Here is a 6,615-nt window from a genome sequence, read left to right on the forward strand (position 1 = left end):
CCTACAAAGGACACAAACTCATCATTTTTTATTGCTCCATAATATTCCATGGTGTATATGTGCCACATTTTTCCAGTCCAGTCTATCATCGATGGGCATTTGGGTTGGTTCCAGGTCTTTGCTATTGTAAACAGTGCTGCAATGAACATTCGTGTGCATGTGTCCTTATAGTAGAACAATTAATAGTCCTTTGGATATATACCCAGTAATGGGATTGCTGGGTCAAATGGATTTTCTATTTCTAGGTCTTTGAGGAATCGCCACAGTGTCTTCCACAATGGTTGAACTAATTTACACTCCCACCATCAGTGTAAAAGTGTTCCTATTTCTCCACATCCTCTCCAGCATCTGTTGTCTACAGATTTTTTAATGATCGCCATTCTAACTGGCATGAGATGGTATCTCAATGTAGTTTTGATTTGCATTTCTCTAATGACCAGTGATGATAAGCATTTTTTCATATGTTTGTTGGCCTCATGTATGTATTCTTTTGTAAAGTGTCTGTTCATATCCTTTGCCCATTTTTGAATGGGCTTGTTTTTTTCTTGTAAATTTGTTTGAGTTCTCTGTAAATTCTGGATATCAGCCTTTTGTCAGATGGGTAAACTGCAAAAATTTTTTCCCATTCTGTTGGTTGCTAATTCACTCTAGTGACTGTTTCTTTCTCTGTGCAGAAGCTGTGGAGTTTGATTAGGTCCCATTTGTCTATTTTGTCTTTTGCTGCCAATGCTTTTGGTGTTTTGGTCATGAAGTCTTTGCCTACTCCTATGTCCTGAATGGTTTTGCCTAGATTTTCTTTTAGGGTTTTTATGGTGCCAGGTCTTATGTTTAAGTCTTTAATCCATCTGGAGTTAATTTTAGTGTAAGGTGTCAGGAAGGGGTCCAGTTTCTGCTTTCTGCCCATGGCTAGTCAATTTTTCCAGTACCATTTATTAAACAGGGAATCCTTTCCCCATTGCTTGTTTTTTTTTCAGGTTTATCAAAGATTGTATGGTTGTAGATATGTTGTGTTGCCTCCGATGCCTCTGTTCTGTTCCATTGATCTATATCTCTGTTTTGGTACCAGTACCATGCTGTTTTGATTACTATAGCCTTGTAGTACAGTTTGAAGTCCGGTAGTGTGATACCTCCTGCTGTGTTCTTTTTGTTTAGAATTGACTTGGCTATGTGGGCTCTCTTTTGTTCCATATGAAGTTCAAGGTGGTTTTTTCCAGTTCTGTGAAGAAAGTCAATGGTAGCTTGATGGGGATAGTGTTGAGTCTGTAAATTACTTTGGGCAGTATGGCCATTTTCATGATATTGATTCTTCCTAACCATGAACATGGAATGTTTCTCCATCTATTTGTGTCCTCTCTTATTTCGTTGAGCAGCGGTTTGTAGTTCTCCTTGAAGAGGTCCCTTATGTTCCTTGTTAGTTGTATTCCTAGGTATTTTATTCTCTTTGTAGCAATTGTGAATGGCAGTTCGTTCTTGATTTGACTCTCTTTAAGTCTGTTATTGGTGTATAGGAATGCTTGTGATTTTTGCACATTGATTTTATATCCTGAGACTTTGCTGAAGTTGCTTATCAGTTTCAGGAGTTTTTGGCCTGAGACGATGGGGTCTTCTAGATATATTATTATGTCATCTGCAAATAGAGACAATTTGGCTTCCTCTTTTCCTGTTTGTATACCCTTTATTTCTTTTTCTTGCCTGAATGCTCTGGTTAGAACTTCCAGTACTATATTGAATAGGAGTGGTGAGAGACGGCATCCTTGCTAGTGCCAGATTTTAAAGGGAATGCTTCCAGTTCTTGCCCATTCAGTATGAAATTGGCTGTTGGTTTGTCCTAAATAGCTTTTATTACTTTGAGATACATTCCATCAATACCGAGTTTATTGAGGGTTTTTAGCATAAAGGGCTGTTGAATTTTGTCAAATGCCTTCTCTGCGTCAATTGAGATAATCATGTGGTTTTTGTTTTGGGTTCTGTTTATGTGGTGAATTACGTTTATAGACTTGCATATGTTGAATCAGACTTGCATCCCGGGATGAATCCTACTTGATCATGGTGGATAAGCTTTTTGATGTGCTGTTGCAATCGGCTTGCCAGTATTTTATTGAAGATTTTTGCGTCTATGTTCATCATGGATATTGACCTGAGGTTTTCCTTTCTTGTTGAGTCTCTGCCGAGTTTTGGTATCAGGATGATGTTGGTCTTATAAAATGATTTGGGAAGGATTCCCTCTTTTAGGATTATTTGAAATAGTTTCAGAAGGAATGGTAACAGTTCCTCTTTGTGTGTCTGGTAGAATTTGGCTGTGAACCCATCTGAACCTGGGCTTTTGCTGTGTTGTAGGCTCTTAATTGCTGCCTCAACTTCAGACCTTGTTATTGGTCTATTCATAGTTTCAGCTTCCTCCTGGTTTAGGCTTGGGAGGACACAAGTGTCCAGGAATTTATCCATTTCTTCCAGGTTTACTAGTTTACGTGCATAGAGTTGGTTGTAATATTCTCTGATAATGGTGTGAATTTCTAGGGAATCATTTTTATTGCATCTATTTGGTTATTCTCTCTTTTCTTTTGTATCAATCTGGCTAGTGGTCTATTTTGTTTATCTTTTTAAAAAACCAGCTCTTGGATTTATTGATTTTTTGAAGGGTTTTTCCTGTCTCTATCTCCTTCAGTTCTGCTCTGATCTTAGTTATTTCTTGTCTTCTGCTGGGTTTTGAGTTTTTTTTATCTTGCTCCTCCAGCTCTTCCAATTTTGACGTTAGGGTGTCAATTTTGGATCTCTCCACTCTTCTCATGTGGGCACTCATAGCTATATATTTTCCTCTAGAGACTGCTTTAAATGTGTCCCAGAGATTCTGGTTTGTTGTGTCTTTGTTCTCGTTGGTTTCGAAGAACTTCTTTATTTCTGCCTTCATTTCATTGTTTATCCAGTCAACATTCAAGAGCCAGTTGTTCAGTTTCCATGTAGCTGTGCGGTTCTGAGTTAGTTTCTGAATTCTGAGTTCTAACTTGATTGCACTATGGTCTGAGAGACTATTTGTTATAATTTCCAATTGTTTTGCATTTGCTGAGGAGTGATTTACTTTCAATTACGTAGTCAATTTTAGAGTAGGTGTGATGTGGAGCTTAGAAGAATGTATATTCTGTGGATTTGGGGTGGTGAGTTCTGTAAATGTCTATCAGGTTTGCTTGTTCCAGATCTGAGTTCAAGTCCTGGATATCCTTGTTAATTTTCTGTCTGGTTGATCTGTCTAATATTGACGGTGGAGTGTTAAAGTCTCCCACTATTATTGTGTGGGAGTCTAAGTCTCTTTGTAAGTCATAAGAACATGCCTTATATATCTGGGTGCTCCTGTATTGGCTGCATATTTATTTAGGATCGTTAGCTCTTCTTGTTGTATCAATCCTTTGACCACTATGTAATGTCCTTCTTTGTCTCTTTTGATCTTTGTTGCTTTGAAGTCTATTTTATCAGAGATGAAAATTGCAACTCCTGCTTTTTTTTTGCTCTCCATTTGCTTGGTAAATCTTCCTCCATCCCTTTACTTTGAGCCTTTGTGTATCCTTGCATGTGGGATGGGTTTCCTGGATACAACACACTGATGGGTTTTGGCTTTTTATCCAATTTGCCAGTCTGTGTTTTTTGATTGGTGCATTTAGCCCATTTACATTTAGGGTTAATATTGTTATGTGTAAATTTGATACTGCTATTTTGATGCTGGCTGGCTGTTTTGCCCATTAGTTGATGCAGATTCTTCATTTTGTTGATGTTCTTCAGCATTTGGTATGTTTTTGGAATGACTGGTACTGGTTGTTCCTTTCTATGTGTAGTGCCTCTTTCAGGAGCTCTTGTAAAGCAGGCCTGGTGGTGACAAAATCTCTGAGTACTTGCTTGTTTTCAAAGGATTTTATTTTTCCTTCACTTATGAAGCTCAGTTTGGCTGGATATGTAATTCTGGGTTGAAAGTTCTTTTCTTTAAGGATGTTGAAATTGGCCCTCATTCTCTTGTGGCTTGTAGGGTTTCTGCTGAGAGATCTGCTATGAGTCTGATGGGCTTCCCTTTGTGGGTGACCTGACCTTTCTCTCTGGCTGCCCTTAGCATTTTCTCCTTCATTTCAACCCTGGTGAATCTGACGATTATGTGCCTTGGGGTTACTCTTCTTGAGGAATATCTTTGTGGTGTTCTCTGTATTTCCTGGACTTGAATATTGGCCTGCCTTGCTAGGTTGGGAAGTTTTCCTGGATAATATCCTGAAGAGTATTTTCCAGCTTGGATTCATTCTCTTTGTCACATTCAGGTACACCTATCAAACGTAGGTTAGGTCTCTTCACATAGTCCCACATTTCTTGGAGACTTTGTTCATTTCTTTTTGCTCTTTTTTCTCTAATCTTGGTTTCTCGTTTTATTTCATTGAGTTGATCTTCGACTTCTGATATCCTTTCTTCTGCTTGGTCAATTCGGCTGTTGAAACTTGTGCATGCTTTGCGAAGTTCTCGTGTTTTTCAGCTCCTTCAATTCACTCATATTCCTCTCTAAGTTGTCCTTTCTTGTTATCATTTCCTCAAATCTTTTTTCAAGGTTCTTAGTTTCTTTGCATTGAGTTAGAACATGTTCTTTTAGCTCACAGAAGTTTCTCATTATCCACCTTCTGAAGTCTGATTCTGTCATTTCATCACACTCATTCTCTGTCCAGCTTTGTTCCCTTGCTGGTGAGGAGTTTTGGTCCCTTGTAGGAGGCGAGGTGTTCTGGTTTCGGGTGTTTTCCTCCTTTCTGCGCTGGTTTCTTCCCATCTTTGTGGATTTATCCACCTGTGGTCTGAGTAGTTGCTGATTTTCTGATTGGGTCTCTGAGTGGACGTCCAGATTTTTGATGATGAAGTATTTCTGTTCTTAGTTTTCCTTCTAACAGTCTGGCCCCTCTGCTGTAGGACTGCTGAGGTCCACTCCAAGCCCTGCTTGTCTGGGCTACACCTGTAGCAGCTGTGGAACCATGAGCATTGCTACCAGTTTCTTCTTCTGCTATCTTTGTCCCTGAATGATGCCTGCCAAATGTCAGTCTGATCAGTCCTTTTTGAGGTGACTCTTTGGATATACAGGGGTCAGGGAGCTGCTTGAGGAGACTGTCTGTACTTTATACTTGAGGAGACAGTCTGTACTTTATAGGAGCTTGAGTGCTGAGCTGTGAACTCCATTGTTCATTCAGGGCTGCTAGGCAGGTACATTTAAGTCTGCTGCAGCAGAACTCATAAAGCCCCTTTTTTTTTCCTCAGGTGCTCTGTCCCGGGGAGTTAGGGCTTTATTTATGAGTATCCATTGCACTGTCCTGCACAGCAAGGAGGCAGTCTAATCACTGCCTGCCTGTTGTGTTATGCTGAGCTGCCGTGGGCTCCACCCTGTTGCCGTGGGCTCGGCCCTGCTGCCGTGTGTAATTCCCTGTATTCCTGTTTATATGGGTGTGGTTAGAGCTGCCATGGTGATGATGGCCTGCCTCTGTAGTGGCAGACTGTCTCTGCTATGGCGGGTTGACTTGGCAACAGCAGGCTGTGTCAGCAATGGCAGTGTACCTCCATAGGGGTCAAGTGCCTCAGTAATGGCAGACGCCCCTCCCCCTCCAAGCTGCACCATCCTGGGTTTAGCTGTGCTTGCCATGAAACTCTCAACCCTGAGCGTTTCCAATTGCTGTTTCATTTGTTTTTGTGGGGGTGGGACCCGCGGAGCCTGATCACCTGGCTCCCTGCCTCAGAGCCCTTTTTTTTTTTTTTTAAGTTGAATGGTTGACTCTCTCCCAGGTGTTCCAGTCGCCTGCTGAAAGGGCACCGGGATCTTTGTGATTTCCCGTGCAGCGACCCACTGCGCCAGCTGGAACCACGTTGCTGCCCGGGAATCTCCTAGCCTGGCTTTCTGTTTAAGTCCTGTTTAATCAGATGAATGTGATAATCTGCCTTCCAAAATCTCCAATTGCCGGTTTGACAGGGCAACCAAACCAGTGTATTTTGTATGGAGTGCCATTGCGCTGCGGCCCCAGCCCAAACAGCCGCGCCGGCCCAAACAGCCACGCTGGCGGCCTGTGGGACTCCTACACCTGGGAATCTCCTGGTCTGTGGGCAATAAAGATCCATGTGGAAATGCAGCATCCCCTCACCATCTGCGGTTTCACTGGGAGCTGCAATCCTGAGTTCCGGAGAGATCTTTTAATTAGACCATGTGCTACAGTGAATGCACTACATGAACAATTAGTTTATATACATCATGGTACACTATGTAGCCATTAAAAAAAGAATGAGTTTATGTTCTTTGCAGGGACATGGATGAAGCTAGACACCATCATGCTAAGCAAACTAACACAGAAACAGAAAACCAAACACTGCATGTTTTTGCTCATAAGTGGGAGTTGAACAATGAGAACACATGGACACAGGGAGAGGAACATCATATACTGGGGCCTGTTGCAAGGTAGGAGAAAGGGGAGGGAGAGCATTAGGATAAACACCTAATGCATTCAGGGCTTAAAACCTAGGTGATGGGTTGATGGGTGCAGCAAACCACCATGACACATGTATACCTATGTAACTAACCTGCAAGTTCAGCACATGTATCCCAGAACTTACAGTAAAATAAAT

Source organism: Callithrix jacchus, chromosome 4, assembly GCF_049354715.1.
Source record: "Callithrix jacchus isolate 240 chromosome 4, calJac240_pri, whole genome shotgun sequence".
Taxonomy (NCBI): domain Eukaryota; kingdom Metazoa; phylum Chordata; class Mammalia; order Primates; family Cebidae; genus Callithrix; species Callithrix jacchus.